Here is a 19,517-nt window from a genome sequence, read left to right on the forward strand (position 1 = left end):
ACTTCTCCAAAAGTTGCCCATGAATTTTGTATCTCTATCCGATACTATTCTCATTGGCATACCATGCAGCTTGAACACACCTTCCATAAATTGCTCAGCCACTTGCCTTGCTGAATATTGTATTTGGTTTGGAATAAAGTGGGCTGATTTAGTCAATCTATCAACAACCACATAGATACTATTCCATCCATGACTAGTAGTAGGTAATCCCGTTATGTAGTCCATGGAAATGTCGGTCCATTTGCTTGTAGGAATAGGTAAAGGCTGAAGGAGTCTGGCTAGTAATAAAGTGGAGTCCTTATTTTGTTGGCACTCTAAATACTTGGATACATGCTCCTTGACGCCCTTCCATAAACCCTTCCAATAAAAACTTTTATGGACCTTGTCAAAGGCCTTGAAAAGACCCAAATGACCAGCCATTGGTGATGAGTGCATCTCATGGAGCACTTTCAGCTTGAATTTACTGTTAGGAACCAAGTACACTTTACCCTTAAACCATAAGAATCCATTATGCACTTTGAAATTTGGAAATTATTCATCATGTCCTTATTGTAATTTCTGTAAAATCTGGACATCATGCTCATCTAGCACATATTCTTCTTGGATGTCGTTTATCCAATCCTTATAAATTGTAGACACTGTAGATAAACTGTATGCCCACATTCTAGATAACGCATCAGCCATAGCGTTATCCTTTCCATCCATGTATGCTATTTCAAAATCATATGACTGCAAGGTAGCCAGCCACCTCAACACCCTATGATCGCTTTTGACTTTAAAATGTGTTCCATAGAGATAATGATGCCATTTCTTGATTGCATGTAGAATAGCAAGCATCTCTTGCTCGTACACATGCATCTCCCTCTCTTTATCATCGAATTTTTTGCTCTCAAATGCAATGACACCATGCTCTTGAACCAAAACAGCCCCTAAACCTCTACCACTAGCATCCATGTAGATGGTAAAAGTCTTGGAAAAATCAGGGCAAACTAGTATTGGTGCTGAAACAAGCAATTGCTTCAACTCATTGAAACTCTTGTCGGCGCTACAAATATAATTCAAGGGGAGGGGAGTCAAACGAATTGCTTAAGGGTATAATTCACGAGGGGAGTCAAACGAATTGCTCAAAGGTTCTTCATGGGTCCTAACGAGTGAATCCAGAACATTGGGTGGTCCTAATCAGGTGGCCATCAATGTGGGTGGATATTTGCATAGGGGTAGTTGTTAGATGCGCAATGATTTGTGTAGCAAGGGAACCGGAACCCAGAGGTTGAACTCATGCACCCATAATGTTCAACCCATACTTAAACCACTAGGCTACGACCCCATTAGCGTGGGTAGGGACATTTGTTGGCGGGCTAGAGCAGGTGGACATCTTTAGGGTTGATAATAAATGCAGCACGTAAAACAAAAGAATGTTAATAGGGTGGCCATGCGCGCGTTGGCCATGCAAGACGGAAAGGCGAAGTAGAGAGAGAGAGAGAGAGAGCAGGATTCAGGACCATGTCTCTCACCTCTCTCGCAGACGCTCCCCTTCTCTCGAAGCCTTCTTCTCCAGGTGAGCAATGCTCTCTCTCTCTCTCTCTCTCTCTGTGTGTCTGCGTCTGTGTCAGAGTCATTCTTTCATTAACAGTGTCATCGGCACTTGCAGAGGCCTCAAACCCTAACACTGCCCGCCGCCCTCGACAATTATCCAAAGACCAGCACTTTGCCATTGATGCGCTTTTCGACGACAGTAAGCTGCACCGAAACCCTGCAGCAAAATCCGATCGGCAGGTATATTGCTGTCCTTCTTTACACGCGGTAGATTTAACCTAGTTCCCTCTGCCTGCGCAGACCCGCAAAGGGAGAGGCCAAGGAGAAACACACTTCCTCTTCTCCCAAATGCTGGAAAGAATAGCAGCTCTAACGAGGCGCCATCGAATGCCGGTTCTGGCAAACATACTGTTGCTCCATGTATGGACCTGCAGCCACCCACTCCGACCTTAATTCATCCGCTTAAGCATCAAGCATCAAGTCCTGTTCTGCAACCCGTAAACCCTAACATCTTACAGCTGTCCAATTCTACTCTTCATCTGTCAAAAGTCAATGTGCCACAAGCAAGCCCAACCTTGCAGAGATCTCCTGACCTGAATCTGCAGCCATCCCCTGGTCGACGGATCAACGACACATTGAATCTGACATTGGAGACTCAGCACAGAGATCCCAATGATGTTCTCGCTGGCTTCCTTGCAGATGCTTCGTCAGACATCGATGCTGGACAAAGTACAAAAGAAGAGAAGGGCTCACACCAGTAAGGGCTACTGTTAATTATTCTCCCTTTTGTTGACGGCGGTCTGTTTTTTCCTGTAACGTTTTCATTACTGTCATGAAGTAAAGTAAATCAGTATGCGTAAATGTTGCTACAAGAAACCATCTATAGCTGACCTGCCTCTATAGAAACTAAGGGTAGTGCCATGCTGGGACTTGACCAGACTTTCATGAAGCCTAGCGAGTAAAGCGAGCCTAGATTTCTAGAAGGAGCTGTGGGAGTTGAAGAATGTATCGTGTGAGGCTGTCTTTAGTTGCAACTCTTCAACAGAGTCAAGTAGTAACTCCTTGGGGTGGGATGCCCTAACACGTCAGATTTTGGCATTTTGCAAACTTTTTGTCTTTGGGCATTCTGCACTTCCTTGCTCCTGGATAAAGTTGATCGTTTGGTGTTCTGTGCTGCAGAGTTTCTTGTGCATGACTATCCATCCTTCCGTTTTCCCTTCTTTCTCCCAATAAATACTCCTTTCATAGTTGTACAAAGATTCAAAGATAATGAAAAAGAAAAAATGCTACACCAGCTCTGACTGGCTGCTCTATGCTTAATACAAGCAATGGCTTATACAGAAGATGGTGTTGAAAACACTATCGATGAAAGTTGCAGAAATCAAACATTGCCGACTAAAGAACCAAACTGAAAATTCATCTCTTAATGACTCTTCAAACTTGAACTTTAAATGGCAATCGGCTGCATGGACGTGCCAGACTATGAGTTTGCAATGCTAGAATAGAAAAGCATGTTGAGATGCCAAAGTCATTAAGTCCATTGTATTCCATTAATTCCTATTCTCATTTCCATTAACAACTCCACAAAGGCTTTATTTGTATCATTTATTAGTTTTTGGGTGTCACCCGAGAGAGTCCAGGCGCCACCCTAGACAATTCAGTGACTCATGTGCCTATAAATAAAGGGCATGTGCATTCATCACTCCACACTTAAAGGCTTTATTTGTACCATTTATTAGTTTCTAGGTGCCACCCTAGACAGTTCAGTGACTCGTGTGCCTATAAATAGAGCAAGGATGTTCATCACTCCAAACTTGCTCTCTCCTGTATTCTTCAACATTCCCCATCACACTTTTAGCCTTAGCTCTCTACCACTGCTGTGCACACCCCTACCTTGGCACAAGTGATTTCATTCTAGAGGTCTTCTTCACATCGCCACTAGCTCGAGACACTTCAGATTGCTATACTTTGGGTCCACACAGCCTATGACCTGTTCTTCAATATTTCTAGTGTTGTGTTTGCTGGTTTCACTTCCTGGGACTGGTATAGTAGATCATCTTCTTTATTCTTGTGTTTTCTAGTTCTTGTTGCCACTTTAACAATCAGACAATAGTTCCAGCCATCACCACTTTATGGAGGATGCATTTGCAATAGATTCAGGCTGTCTACAACAGGTTATACCCTCTCTATCAACGAGCTATCAGCCCTATACCAGATATCTGCATTTTTGTGTTTTCTTCACTCTTGAAGGGCTGCCTAGTAGTCGCCTATATGCAGCTGCTTAGAGATATTCACCAACATTCTTTTATTTTCTTCTCTAGTTGGCTGCCTAGCAGTCATCTTGATATACACTACAAGATACAGGCTTTATACCGATGTTTAAAGCGACGAAAATGTTCATAAAGAAATTTGCCCCCATCGTTGTAAAAAACGTCAGTACTAGCGATGCCATAGAACAGTCGGTATCAGTGTCGCTATTTGCGTCGTTGTTTACAACACTGATACCGATGCAAATAACGACGCTAATGACGCTTTGCGACGCATGTTGCGATGCTGATAGCGACGCGTGCAATAAATTTGCGACGCTAATAGCGACGGTAACAAGGTTTTTTTTTTGTGGCAGGGCAACAAGGTGCCCTGCCACAAATAGCACTATGTCATTTATTTGGGCCATACAAAAGAGTTTAAGTAATGTGTACAATGCTCGTGTAAATAAAGACAAAGTGAACTTGAATCATGACACTGATACATGAAATAAATACATGATCGCGTAATGAAAGCGACGGTACAATCATGGTAAGATACTACTACTACATAGAAAATGCCTACACAAAACACGTGACCAAAAAAGAAAAGTATGTGAGCTCCAGGGATCTAAGAGCGAGCTATAGATTCTCGCCATCCGAAACCTCATCCCGCCGCAAAGGAGCATCGAACGGACTCTGCAAAAAAAGAAACAACTACATATCAGTCCACCGTATAATAATGCATTTTAATTAAACTTAGTAACTACGGACAAGAAATATGAGTGACTTACAGGGCCGCCGTGTCCATACAATCGGTCGATCAATGCAGTGAGACCGTGTCTCTCTGCATATCGAGTCTCTAGGCCGGTGGGATCACGGTTTGCAATTGAGTGCTGTAAAGAAAACAAAATACAACTGCTAGAAACACGATTGTCAGTACAAGGGATATTGCAAAAAAAAAAAGCAAGCAGAACAAAATAAAAACTTACAAAGTCCTCCAGATATGTCGTGTGGCCGCCACTTCCAAGATGATGGACCACTCCTGCCTTCAGTCGTGCCCTTGTCGCCTTGCGCTACTGCCTCAATGTCTTGGAGAATTTGTAGCCTTCTCCTTGAGTCGGCACCAGTCGTTCGCGTCTAGTCACTCGGGCTTTGAGGCCCCATTCTTAAGTGCCCTGCGTGCGTCCGATCGTCTGCGTGACATGTATGCACGCATGCACTCCATCATCTAGCCTGTGGAAAACCTATCTACTACGACAGGTACCGGAAACTCCTCATTGAAGGATGCTACTATGTAGTCCTTGCTCCCCTCCGGTATATTCTTCCAATGATCCAAGACGCGCCGAAAAACTTATTAGTACAACTCTCTCATACGAGCTATTACCCTCCTCCCCTCATCATTTATGATGATGGCTCTTGTCCTATCATCTACAAGGTATCCATACCCCTCTGGGGTATGCCTAAGATGTGTCCTCTCCCACCTGCAACCACGCTCTTGGGCATATCCAGGAGACTCCTGTATATCTGGTGTACCTACGGGGGTAGTATCTCTCGGAGTAGCATCCATAGGAGTACCACCTGCTGCGGACGGCTGAGCAAAAGCTGGAGTGATAGGAGTAGACGTCCCCATAGGTGTGATAAATTCCATAGGTGATACAACTCCAGCAGAATGACAAGACGGAGATACTGCGTCGATACCTCCACAACAACCACCTGAGCCACGCACTCTTGAACTGCCACGAGAGCGAGGAGTAGTACTTGTATCCAGAGCCACCCGCGGGCTCATTGCATCTAGGTCTCCGCAGCATTCCCCAGAACCACTCTCTCCGTCTGGCCCAAGTCTGAAGCGTCGACCTCGTCTGCTGGAAACTGAAGCATCAGAGCATAGCAAAGTAGATCTAACAGAATGGCCTGATGGTATCCGAGACAACTTGGTCCGTCATATCTTTGAATCCAGCCATCTGATCTGGAGACATATGCGTGAAGATCTCCTGTAGCTCCTCGTCACTCATCCCTTGACTCATCGTGCTAATCTAAATATTCACAAAGGTCACATGCACAGACAAAAAATGATGTTAGCATAATCAATATAAATTATACAAAGCACGGTAATATAAATCTTAAAAAAATGATTTTACTTAAAATGCATATCTTATGTATCCTTGTAAGCGATTCGTCAACAAATTGAGTAGGTGGATGCTCCAAGTATGAAGTACCCTATGGTTCCATGTCAATCTCCTGATACAACTCTGCATACACTGGAAGGTCGATAGACATGTCACCACAAAAGGATGAGTCCACCTCGTTCTCAAAGAATTCTTGGACTGCTATATTTCCATCATTGTTACCCGATTCTGGCTCCTCTACATACTCCAAGCATTCAGTGGCCTCCATCCCTTGCAATATCGACCCCTCTATTTGCATACTGTCCTCATCTAGGCTCGGAACATCATTTTGATCATATACTCTCACACTTCGGAGAGTTGAAGGTATAGCATACCACCATCGAGGTTGTCAGGAGTTTGGATAGAAAATTACCCGTTCAAAATCACGCACAAGAGAGATTTAACTTTTGTGACATGTACCATATCGTAATAAAATTTAAAAAAACATGAGTTCATGCATCTGTTTACAATGGGCCGGTAATACAAATGTGTCGTGCAAATCCGTCCATTTTTTTTCGGAATCTATTTTGAGTAAATCCAAATGGACCTTGTCAAACTGTTGCTCCAACTCCTTCAAGTATTACTTTGAATCACTGCATATCGAATAGGATCATGGAGAAGCTACGGTAATCTACCGTGACAATACTTTACAAGTTCTCAAAATACTCAATCTCATCTATAACCGGGTTTGGATCCGTTGCTCGTCGTCGGCTCTCTTGCTCGAACTTTGCCATGATACCACAATTTGTTGTGGAGTGTATTTTGTCAATATGCTCCACGCAGAAATGTCGTCCGCATGACCACGCCACACTATATATTTTGTTCTATACAATGAAATACTCAATTAGTTGTCGCATATAAAATGTAGATATGACAAACCCTAAACACGTTATCACCTTTGAACTACATTCCCTCAAGAATTCCCACTCCTCAGTTGAGACCTCCGCCCCTTCGCGAGACGGTGCGGTCAAAGCTCCATGCAACCATCGCGTTGACATAAACCGCGGCATCTCCTCCATGCCCTTGGGATATCGAATCAGTCGATGGTGTGTACTATGTCGAAATTCAGATCGCGCTTATTCTTGATCTTTCCTAGCTTGTTGGTACCTAGCGAGCCACGTCTCCATGGAGGCATGGTGCAATATACACAAGCAATTCACTTTCTCCTTCATTGCAGCATCCATTCTTTTTTCTACCCCATTTTTAACCACCACATCTCCGGCCAGTCTATCATCATCCTTCAGCGACCATAGCATACTGTTGTTTGAATCCACCGTTGGTAGCCATTGTGAAATATGCACTAACGCCTCAGACACCAACCAACCTTCAGCCATGCTACCTTCTGGCCAAGCTCATTGTCGCACAAAGCCTTTTAGGGTTTTCATGAAGCGCTCCAAGAAGAACATTCATCGTGTATGGACAGGTCTAGCAATCTCCACCATCTACAAGATGCACAAGAAGGTGGATTTGTATCGTGAGCATGCTGGCAGATAGGTATTTCTCAATGAGACAAACCGTCTCCACTGCTCTCTGCCTTGTGGATTCAATAGAGGACGTCTTAATCTTCTTCTGTGAGATCCATTGCACTAAAGTTGACGACCTATAAATCGCCCCGCGTATTTTTGAAGGCATCCTGCGATTGCGATCGGTAGTATAAACTGCCATAAACGAGGAAGCATTATGAACAACGATTACACTCCAAATAACAAAATACGCAGGCCACTTACAATCCATTTGTAGTACAAACCTAACACTCTTATGCCAATCATGGGATTTTAGCATTGATAGTCGTCTTTAGAAAATGCGGGCCTGAGAGAACGCATCATACCCGTTGGAGTGTGGATAGACTTGACTATTTGCTTCACAATGCGCTCTTCTTTAGTGGACAAAACCAAAGGAGTGCGAGGTAGCTGCAAGCGATCATTAACACTCGACTGCGGCCAAAGCGCCTCCATCTTGCCTATCTCTTTCAAATCTATCGTGCCCCTATAGTGTCTCTCTTTCCTGTGATGTGGTCCCATAGTAAGCTGCCCACGTTATTGAAAATATGCATGGGATCCAACAAGTGGTTGATCTATAAGTGGGTCCAATACGGCAACTCGTAGAAAATTGAGAATCGTTGCATTCCGTTTGGATGTGACTCCGTGTGGACCATTTTCAGCTCGTACCAGCTTTGGGCATTCATACGTGCTGGAGGTCGTTCAAGAAAACCTTCCTTGAGTTCATGACCCTCTGATAAGAAAGCGGCGTGTCCTTGATATACCATCTTACCCACACAATGGACATGCATGATAACATAAGGTAACCAGACCTGTCCCAACACCTCTATCTAGTAAATACAGACTTGAACGAGCTATGATAGATATTACCAATGAGAATGGAAGTCTACTTACCTGAACACTCTCCGAATCCCGGAAAGTCATGCATGGTCCACATGAGAATGGCTCGAATATTGGTGGACTGTCGACCATCGCGCTTGCTCATATCTTCCACGGTGACCCCCTCCTCCCATAAAATCTTAAGCTCATCCACTAATGGACGAAGATACATGTCCATATTTTTGACTTTGTAGCGGCCGGGAACGAGCAAGCTAAGGATGAGATGTCCTTTCTTTGGAGAAAGCCATGGAGGGATATTGTAGTTGACAAAGACTATAGACCACACACTGTAAGAAGTTGAGCGCAGACCGAATGGGTTCACGCTATCCATAGTAAGATCGAGCTAAAGATTCCTTGGCTCTCGGGTAAAGCTTGGAAAGGTAGAGTCAATGTGACTCCATGCGCATGAATCCGCTGATATTCGTTGAACTCTATTTGTGGATCTATTCTGCGCATGCCACGTTGTCAAGCTCGTCATGCTAGACGTACGAAACATGTGGTTTATGCGGGGGATAAGTGGAAAGTGTCTAAGAACTTTTTGAGGGATGGTTTTCCATTGCAAGTCTTGTCGATACTTGTGAGCACCACACTTTGGACATGTCTCCATAGTCTCGTATTCTCCTCGAAACAGTATGTAATCATCGATACATGCATGGATGCTGTTGTAGTCCATGCCAAGCTTTCGTAAAATTGCGCATCATCACGAGACTCAGGCATGGTATTTACAAGTGATAATATATGATAATTCAATAACTTGAAAAAAAATCATAAAATACCTTGAAAAAATACAAATGCTTTTTATGATAGTGCCGAAAAGAAATCAACGAAGCGTACGTATAAGGTACCTGAACAACTCGGTCACACTCGCATCGCTCCACTCGTATTTTGCTTGCACACTTAGAAGTGCAAGTAGTATCTTCAGGCGAGATACTTGGCATCCATCATATAATGGTATGGATACTTCCTCTCTAAGCGGATCAGATGTCTCGACATCCATGGGCATCAATGCATCGATCATTGCCTCCATCTCAGGTTCCAAGATTGTGGGAAAGTTTGGAAGGCTGTCTGTCTCCTCTGGTATTAATGGTATAGATTGGGTAGTACCTTTCAAGTGGTGGATTGGCTCATGCACTCCATCCATAGCACGCCCACGAACTCTTCTAACTGGCCGCAAAGGGTGCACTCCTCCTTGGAACAAGACATCACCTCCCTGGATAGAAAATTTGCCAGCCACACCCAAATTTTTTATATATGATATTCAATTAGCTTGCGAATACAATGCATGATTGATATACACTTTGCTTACAGTTTGCTCAAAATCTGAGATCGCCTGATCAATAATCTCTTATTGAAACTCGCCGAAGCGTTGTACGTGTTCTGTAGACAATTGACGTTTTCGTCTAATTGTTAGCTTACATTGAGAGCAAGGACATGAGACATGTTGATTAAGATACGTCTCACGACCTTCATCGTTTTGTATTTGGTCTACATTACGACAAACAATTTATTTTTGTTATCATTCTTTTTTTCTTTCTTAAATTGTTTGAGAAGGGATTTCTTCGCTTGTAACTCAACAAAATTAACGTATGTAAAGTCTCCACCCACCCACAAATTAACGTATATCGGAGTGTTTCCCGTCTCATGGTATTGCACCGGACCTCACTGGACCTTGCCACCACCACCACCACTACTACTACTACTACTACTATTACTACTATTACTACTACTACAAACAAGAAAATAAGATGTTAAAGAACAAGATCTTACTCTCTCTTTGTTTTTTATCCATTTATTCTCTTCTCTCCTTCCATCTCTCTCTTTTTCTCTTTCTTTATTATGTTGTATGTTTATTCCCTCTCGCTTGTTTCTTTTTTCTTTTTCTCTTCCTCTCCCTCTCTCATTTTATTTAATAAAACATCTCTCTCTCTACTATCACTACCACTACCACTACAATAAACAAGTAAAGAAAAAAAAAAAACAATAACAACTACTACTACAACAACAACAACAACAACAACAAACAAGAAAAGAAGAAAAAACTACTAGTACTACTACTACTACTACTACAACAAAAGAAAAAAAAGAAAAAAGAAAAAAAAAGAAAACTACTACTACTACAACCATGACTACGACAACTACGACCACGACTACGACTACCACAACAATAACAAACAAGAAAAGAAGAAATTAAACGACTAATACAACAACAACAAAAAAGAAAAGAAGAAATTAAACTACAACAACAACTACTACCATTACCACTACCACTACTACTACTACGACAAAAAAAAAGAAAAGAAATTAAACAACAAAATAAAAAATTAAACAACAATAACTACCACTACCACTACCACTACTACTACTACTACTACGACTACCACAACAACAACAACAAACAAGGAAAAAAGAAAAGAATAAATAAAACAACAACAACAATAATAACAACAACTACTACTACTACCACTACTACAAAAAACAAAAAAAGAATAAATTAAAGAACCACCACCACTACTACTACAAACAAGAAAATAAGAAATTAAAGAATTACTACTACTACCACCACAAACAAGAAAAGAAAAAATTAAATAACTACTACTACTACTACTACAAACATGAAAAAAAAAAATTAAAGAACATAATTTTACTCTCTTTTTGTTTTTTATTCATTCATTCTCCTCTCTCCCTCTCTCTCTCTCTTTCTTTTTTTTTCTATTATGTTTAATGTTTTTTTCCTCTCTCTCTCGTTCCTTCTTTCCTTTTTTCTCTTCCTCTCTCTCTCTCTCATTTCCTCTCTTTCTCTCTCAATAAACATGATTTTTAACAAAAACAAGCAAAAGAAAAGGAGAAAAACAAAAACAAAGTAAGATGGAACAATGCACTCACGGCAAAGGCCGGAGGATGGATTCGGCGGCTCCTCTTCACCCTCCGTACACTTCCTCCTCTTTTTTGCAAATGGCGGCGGCGGTGGCGAGAAGCTTTTATTCTCTCTCTTTCTCTCTTTCTCTCCCTCTCTCTCAAATGCTCTCAAATGCAAGATGCAGTTCGCTCTCCCTTTCACTCTCTTTCGTTTATTCGCGCAAAATGACACACTCGGGTTTCGGCCCACGTTTTTTTCGCCTGAGTACCGTCGCTATTTGCGACGCCGCTAATTTACGTCGAAAATCGCCGTCGCTATGTGCTTGTATCCTTGTAGTGATAGCAGCCATCATCTCAGAGAGATTTTATCATATCCTTACCTTTGATAACTCGTGAGGATTATATTTTGCTCTCTCTACTATTGTCCTTCATCTTCTAGTATCTACTTTACATTCGCCTGGTGGATTGCATTTTGCTGCCTCCATAGAGCAACTCTTTCCTTGCCATCAACACTTTTGCTAAAGGACTATATTTCACTCCACAGTTCATATCTCTTCTAGGTGCTATTGCTTGATTAGTCTAGATCGTGCCATTATCTTTGAGCTATGCTCTATTGTACTAGCATGATTCATTCAGTATGATTCAATGTCCATCAATATTCATTCATTCTTCTTCTTCAATGTTTTTGAGTTTCTTAGCTTCAGTGTTTGCTATATACTCCGTGTTTCTCTCCCCAAACCCCACCATTTCTTGACATGGTATCAAAGCATACTATTCTGTCCCTCAACATGGTATCAGAGCAGAGGTGCTCCAAGAGCTAAAAATCTTCATTCTTCATTGAGGTGAAGAAAGGTTGTAGGATTGGTAATACTTTCAGCTTCTAGATCATTTATTTTTGCTGCATCCTGTGGGATACCATTATCTTCTTCTCTCTCCCACCTTGCCTTTTCAAGCTTCACACACCATCCTATGGCTTCTCCGAACATAGAAGGACAGAACACTAGATGCTCCTACTACAGCAAGAATGATCATTCCACTACAGATTGTTGTTATCGACCTTTGGTTCTTACCCCATAGAAGTATATGAGTGTACCTCTTGGCATTCCTTTTGCCACCTCACCATTTTGAGTGATGGAGTTCATTCTACCTCAGCTATTTGAGTTTTATGCTCAATGCAATAAGACACATACAATATGCACTAAGCCCTTGCGAGTAGGATACTCTAAGACCTCACAAGGTGATTAAACCCTCTTAGAGACCATTGCAACATGCTATAGAGGTTTCTCCCACCTACTTTCAGGGCTAGTGACTTTCACAGTTTGCAGCTTTGTAGTTTGCTCCACAGAGAGAGAGAGAGGCTATTGCATATTTCCTTTTTAGCAGTGCACTCCACCAAGATAGAGAAGCAGTCGACTACTTTGGCTCACCAATTTGCTCCACTGAGAGACAAAGGTTGTTGCCCACCTGTGGCTACATAGAAGCTACACATTTTCCCTCCTCCCTTATATGGCTCCACGAACATTGACTCTGTTGAGGGCATCAAGGAGACTATCTATGATACCACTACCTCCCATCCCTCTTCTACTTAGTTTCAAGAGGCCACCTTTAGGTGTTGTTTGGTCTTTATTTCATTACAACCCCTTAGATACCTTCTTCGGTGACATTGGTGGTCCTTCTTTTGTCATCAGATACTTTGGAGGCTGTGATTCATGAGTTTTCAAATTTTCGATCTTTGTTAGAGGAAGATTCAGCTTCTACATGGTCAGGGCCTTGGATGTTTGACTTAGTGGCTATGCCTTTGCATTCTTACCAACATGGATACACAGAGCTGGTGGCTTCTCTCTTGAGGTTGAGTTTCGGGCATCATCTACACACCTTGTCTACTATTCTTCCTTTACAAATGGTCTTTCAAGTGGAATACTTGGATTGCAAGGTAGAGAATGTCTCTTTTACTCATCTTAGGGCACCTTTTTGGGCCTAAAAGGGGGTGTTGACATACCAAACTCATTAAGTTCATTGTATTCTAAAAGGTTTTATTTGTATCATTTATTAATTTTTAGGTGCCACCCTAAATATTTCAGTGACTCATGTGCCTATAACTAGGGCATAGGCATTCATCATTCCACACTTACTCTCTCATTCATTCTTCATCATTCCCCCATCACACTATCAGCCTCAGCCTCAACACCCCTACCCTAGTGGAGGTGATTTCATTGTGGAGGTTTTCTTCACGTTACCATTAGCTTCAGACACTTTGGATTGCTGCATTTTGAGTCCACATAGCCTAGCGACCTATTCTTCATCATTTCTAGTGCTGTGTTTGCTGATTTCACTCCTCCTGAGACTGGTATAGTAGATCATTTTCATCATTATTATGTGTTTCCAATTCTTGTTGCCACTAGAGCACCCAAGCAATGATTCCCAGCCCCCATCGGCCACTTTATGGAGATTGTGTTTATAGTGGCTTTAGACCTTTTGCAAGAGGTTACACCCTTGTTATCAGCCTTGCATCAGATACCTCTGTTTTTGTGTTTTCTTCACTCCTGAAGGGCTGCCTAGAACTCCAATGTATGTGGCTGCTTACATGGAGAGATCTTCAGCGAAATTCTTGCATTTTCTTCTATAGTTGGCTGTTGAGCAGTCATCTTGATAGCGGCCATCATCCTGGAGAGATTTCATCATATCGTGCATTTCCCCAACAGGTCATGAGGATTGTATTTCGCTCCTCTACAGCTGTTCTTCATCTTCCAGTGTCTGCTTCGACATCCCATTGCTTGGAGGACTGCATTTTGCTCTGTCCATAGAGCAGCTCTTTCCTCATCATCAATACCTCTGTCCAAAGGACTATCTTTTGCTCCTTTGATAGTGCATATCTCGTCCAAGTGCTGCCACTTGATCAGCCAGGATAGTGTAGCTATCTTTGAGCTCCGATCCATTGTATTAGCATGATTCATTCAACGTATTCAATGTTCATCATTCTTCACTCATCTTCTTCTTCAATGTTTTTGAGTTTCTTTGTCTCAGTGTTTGCCACATACTCTGTGTTTCTTCCTCTAAACCCTACCCTTTCTCGATATGGTATTAGAGCATACCATTCCATCTCTTGACAAAGCACACTGTATTTTCAAGTTGAAAATTGAGGTGAGATCCTAACAATAGAATGGCCTGACATATTGTGACATTTGCATTTGATGAAGCCATGAGCCTGGAAGATAATCATTGGAATTGAGTAGAATGGCAAACAAAGAGCATAGGAGCACCACCTCATCAAAAGGAGAGCCGATGAGAGAGAGAATTTAGGCACCATGGAACAAAGTTCCAATGGCTTTTAAAACCTTGAAAAAGAAAATTGGCCTTTGAGGATAGTGCCTCATAGTGCAAGGGAACAAACATCTTACCCTACGTAAGATGGAACATAAGAGACGATTGCCATGAGGGTGTTGGAATTCTTCCTATATTCAGATAAGGGTTGCCAAAGTGTTAAGTGGTCATGGTCATCTCTTGTTGTGAGCTCTGCATTGAGTCCATGAGGGGCATTAGTAGCTTTGCTGAATTTGGTCCATATTGGTCAGTATCTATGTTTTGGGCCACTCCAGTTCCATTTTTGTGCCTTAAACAAAGGTCACTAAGTTGTGTGCACCTTATTAGGATACCCTGGTAGTTGGGCAACTAGCCAATCAGTTCATTGTGTCTCCCATTTTGCTAGTCTTCTTCACCATTAGTGCATTCAGAGTGATGAAAATGTGTGTTGTCTGCAGCACACAGCTGCATTTCAGCATGTGTACACGTCACCAAGCCCCTTGAACTGCTTCGACCGGCCTTGCTCAACAAGTGTGATCCAATATGATGACAGACTTGGTCACAGTTAACTTGTGACAGCCTGTGTTTTTGGCTCTGCCGTCTTCTGTATTTTGATCAGATGCAACCTCCCACAGCTTGCCTCGACAGGTCAAGACTTCCTGCTGCTGCCTTTGATCAGTTCCTTTCTATCTGGTAGATCTGAACACCTATGTTTTCAGACAGATGAAGCTGTGGTCTGTAGTAGTTGCATTTTAGCCCAGACATCCCTGTTAGCAAGATGAAGTTCTGTTCATTTGGCAGTGCTGGTTCTCTATATTTCCAGCCTTGGAGGACTTGGCAACATCTAGATTATGGTGAACAGCCCCTTGTCGCAGTTCGGTATTTCTATGTCTACCACATTTGGATTCTATTAAGGTATCTCTATTTCCTATCCATCACATTGGTCAACACTCACTCCTCTTCTTGAATTTGCGGTGCACATTCTTGTGTAGCAGCTATCCTTTTGGGAATCTAAAAGCTGTTGGGTTTCACTCATGCCTAGCTCACAGAGGAGTGTGATCAATAGGACACTGGGGCACTTTTTACTCTCAATACGAGAGGTTTTTTCCCCCAAACTTATTGTCTTCTTTTGTATGTGCTTATGTTACACACTTATGGGCACCTATCGTGTTCGGGTGTGAACACCCCCTACAACCCTAAGGTTTAAGGGTTGTACTTTGTACTTTCAGCTTACACTCTTTCAGTCTATTGCATTGGGTGTTGTGCTTCACTCTCCACACACTCTCTCCACAGTCAAGCTCTGCTCTAGTCTGAAGCTGCCTAAACCACCAACCAGGAAGTAGTTGCCACTGCCCAACAGGTCCGCCACAGCTGCGCCAAGTCCACCAGCACCAGCTCCACCTGCGCTAGTTGATCCAGCAGCAGCGCCACTGCCTTTGACAAGGGATGCCACCTGCAACGACCTCTCACTCGCTGACCTGTCATCTGCACCCTTGCCCTACTATAAGCACCGCCCTTGCCTGCGATGCCCCCGCCTTTGACGCCGCCTAGGCTGCCTGTGACCACGCCGCCCGCCCGGCCCTAGTCTGCGCAACCCTTGACCACTCTGCCCACCCAGCCCTAGTCTGTGCAGCCCCTGACCTGTTGCCTGCCTGCCTGTACCAGCACCCACCTTCTCCAGAGTCGCCAGCCACCAATGTGCACCTGCTGCCCTGCCTGCAGCTTCTCTTTTGCACTCTAGTGCCCTGGTCCGCAACCCGCCTGGCCTAGCTCGCGCAACAGCTGCTTTGTCCACCACCTGTGCTGCCATCCCGCCTTAGAACCAGAGGTACAACATTTTTTGTAAAAAATTATTTTTCTATTCCAGATTCATCTCTGGAAAAAGAGATTCTACAAGGGTAGGCACAGAAATCAGAATACGTGTTCTTGGACACGATTGATGCAAATTTCTTGGCAAATAAGGCAATAATTTTGGGGCTTTTAAGGTTTTTGAAGACATTGGCACATATAGTGCAGTCTCAGTTTAGTGATAGACTGTTTTGGACAATTTTGGGGTTTTTGCTCATACAGTGTTGTTGAAAATTGAATGCACCTTGGACTGCGTGCATTATAGATAGTTTTGGCAAAGTATACCTCAGTGTACTAATTGCAGCAAGCTATTTGCTATAATTTCTGGAAATTTTGGAGATTTCCAGGTTATTCCAGCTTGGACATTGCTCTTTTGCCTTCTCTTGGTATTGATTATCATGGCAAATTAGGGAGGAGATGTATTTACCTATGTATCCAAGGAGGACAGATTGGATGGTAACAACTACTCACTTTGGTCCTTCATGATGAAAAATGTGCTTGTTGTGAAAAATCTTTGGGACTACGTCAGTGAAGAAGAAGTTAGGCCCGGAGTTGTGGCTCCTTCTACTCCTCCTCCAGGAGGATGTGGACAACGTGCACCTTAGCCTGTTCAGCCTGCTCCACTTCCGCCACTTCCCCAAAGATCAGTAACTCAAAAAGCATGGGATACACGGGATGCACAGGCTCTGTTGCTGATTGCATTGGCAGTTCAATGATCCATCATCCCTCATATTCGGTCTGCAGCTTCTTTACGAGAAGCTTGGCTAACTTTGGAGCAGATGCTTGCTGGTAAGAATGAGACTCGCATCTCTTTCTTAAAGAAAGAGCTTGAAACATTGAAGATGGATGAGGGTGATTCTATGCAGGATCACTTGAATAAAATTCAGGACTTGCGTGAGCAACTTATGAATGTCGATGAGTACTATTCAGATGCACAACTGATATCTACAACATTGAACTCATTACCTCCTTCGTACTTGGCTTTTCATACGGCCCTAAACATCACCATGAGGATTGCCCCATAGCCTATTTTTTTTCTTCAGTTAGTTTACTTGCTTCTAGAGGAGGAGCAAACAAGAAGAAATAGTGGTGTGGATGTTATAGCCTCTGAGCAGGCTTTTATTGCTAGACATAAGGGCAAAGGCAGCCAAGTAAAGAATGCTCTGTAGAGCTTTGGAACTTCAGACACTTCACAAGGTAATAAAAAACAAGGGGGCACACAAGCCAAGAAGGGCAAATGCCATTATTGTAAGAAGCCAGACCATTACATCACCGAGTATAGAAAGAGTATCGCCAAGGAGAAGAAAAAGGAGTCATGGATGTCTGTTTCTGATGCTCCTTCCATTGCTACTGAGTCAGCGTCCTTTATTGTAGACAGGGACTATTGCTTTTACATATGTAGTTATGACTCTTCTTGGGTTGATAGAGCATTTAGCTCTACTGAGGATGCAAGCACTTGGTTTTTTGACAGTGGTGCTTCTAGGCACATCACATCTCGCAGAGATTTATTTGCTTCTATTGGTGTAGCTCTAGTTGTCAAGTTTGTACAGTGTGCCAATAATGCATCATACCTTGTTCGAGGTATTAGGGAGATTGTGCTCACAGCCATTGATAGCTCTATTCTCCTCTTACAGGATGCTTTGCTTGTGCCAGGTATAAAGAAGAATTTGCTCTCTATTTTTTCTTTGGCACGTTGTGGATTGCAGGTCACATTTGATATGACAAATACATGGTGAGAGATAAGAAACACATGACTTTGGTCTTGATTGGTACTTTATGTCATGGGTTATATGAGTTGGATGCTCTTTCAGTTGATTAGTCAACGTACTTGGCATCCACTCTTACTCCTGCTATGATACAGGCAGAGTTATGGCATGCTCGAATGGGGCATGTGAACTATGGTAGCTTGATGCTCTTATAGCATATACAGATGCTAGATGGATGACCTCTTTTGGAGAGACCTCCTGAGCACTTGTGTGAAGGATGTATTTTGTGGAAAATGCATCGGTTTTTATTTCCCCGTGATGCTGCTTTTAGAGCCACAGCAGCCAGGTTATAGTTAGTGCATTTAGATGTATGTGGGCATATGCAGACAAAGTCATTGGGAGGATGCTACTATTTTGTGACTTTTATTGATGACTTTACTCGCTTCTGTTGGGTCTATTCTTTGGTGAAAAAGTCAGAAGTGTATGATGCATTCTTGGCTTTTCTAACACTTGTTGAGAACCAATTTGGCTATAAAATAAAGACTTCTTTTCGGATTAGGGGGGAAATATATGTCCTCTATGCTGAATTCCTTTTTGAAGCAGAAGGACATTGTTCATCAGTTTACTACTGCTTATACTCCACAACAGAATGGGGTTGCAATGAGGAAGAATTCGTCACTCATGGAGATGGCTAGATGTATGTTGAAAGTAAAGAGCTTGCCGCACAGTTTTTGGATGGAAGCCGTTATGTGTGCTTGCCATGTTTTTAACAGATGCCCCACCAAAGCATTGAAGAAAATTACACCTTTTGAGGCTTGGAACAGCCGGAAACCTTTTGTTGGGCACTTTCGTACCTTTGGGTGTCTTGCATATGCACACATTCCTGAGGTACTCAGAAAAAGGTTGGATAACAAGGCTGTCAAATGCATTTTTGTGGGATATAGTAGTGAGAGCAAAGGCTGCAGACTCTATGATCCTGTCTCTAAAAAGGTGTTTGTTAGTAGGGATGTACTATTTGATGAAAAATCAGAATTGTCCCTTGCTGGTTTTGACACATATCAGGTTGCCCGTGATGTATTTGAAGGGCTGCTGCCCATTTCATTTGGTGATTCATTTGGAGTTTCAGCAAGTGAACTTAATATTCAGCCAGCTGGTCCATTGGAAAATGCAAAAAATCAACCATTTGGTTGATTTGAATATCCAGCAAAGTGCTGAATCTGAAATTCAGCAAGAGCTTGTGCACAATCAGGAGAGGCAAGACAAATGCCTAGATGGTATTTACAGTCTATGAAAGATAGTCATCTGGATGCACCCATGGCTGGTTGTACTAGAAAGCAAGCTCATATGCATGATACTGCACATACCATGGAGTTTGTTATGGCAGCAAGTATAGTTGATGATGAGGAGCCTAAATATTTTGAGGATGCACAACAAAGTGTGCATTGGATGGCAGCAATGCAAGCTGAATTTGATTCATGGGAT

General features: G+C 42.6%; 1 protein-coding gene across 1 annotated transcript in view; it reads left to right on the forward strand.

Moving 5' to 3' along the window:
- Positions 1 to 1,461: 1,461 nt before the first annotated feature.
- Positions 1,462 to 19,517, forward strand: part of LOC148019318 (uncharacterized) — a 204,429-nt gene continuing 186,373 nt past the window's right edge. Inside the window, exons 1-3 of the mRNA XM_087660921.1 lie at positions 1,462 to 1,558; positions 1,652 to 1,735; positions 1,837 to 2,293. The gene's annotated coding sequence lies outside the window, so the exon portion shown is untranslated. The remainder of the gene's footprint in view (positions 1,559 to 1,651; positions 1,736 to 1,836; positions 2,294 to 19,517) is intronic.

The sequence above is a fragment of the Lygodium microphyllum genome, chromosome 20 (assembly GCF_053477565.2).
Source record: "Lygodium microphyllum isolate KBCC chromosome 20, Lygodium_microphyllum_v1.1.10, whole genome shotgun sequence".
Lineage (NCBI taxonomy): Eukaryota > Viridiplantae > Streptophyta > Polypodiopsida > Schizaeales > Lygodiaceae > Lygodium > Lygodium microphyllum.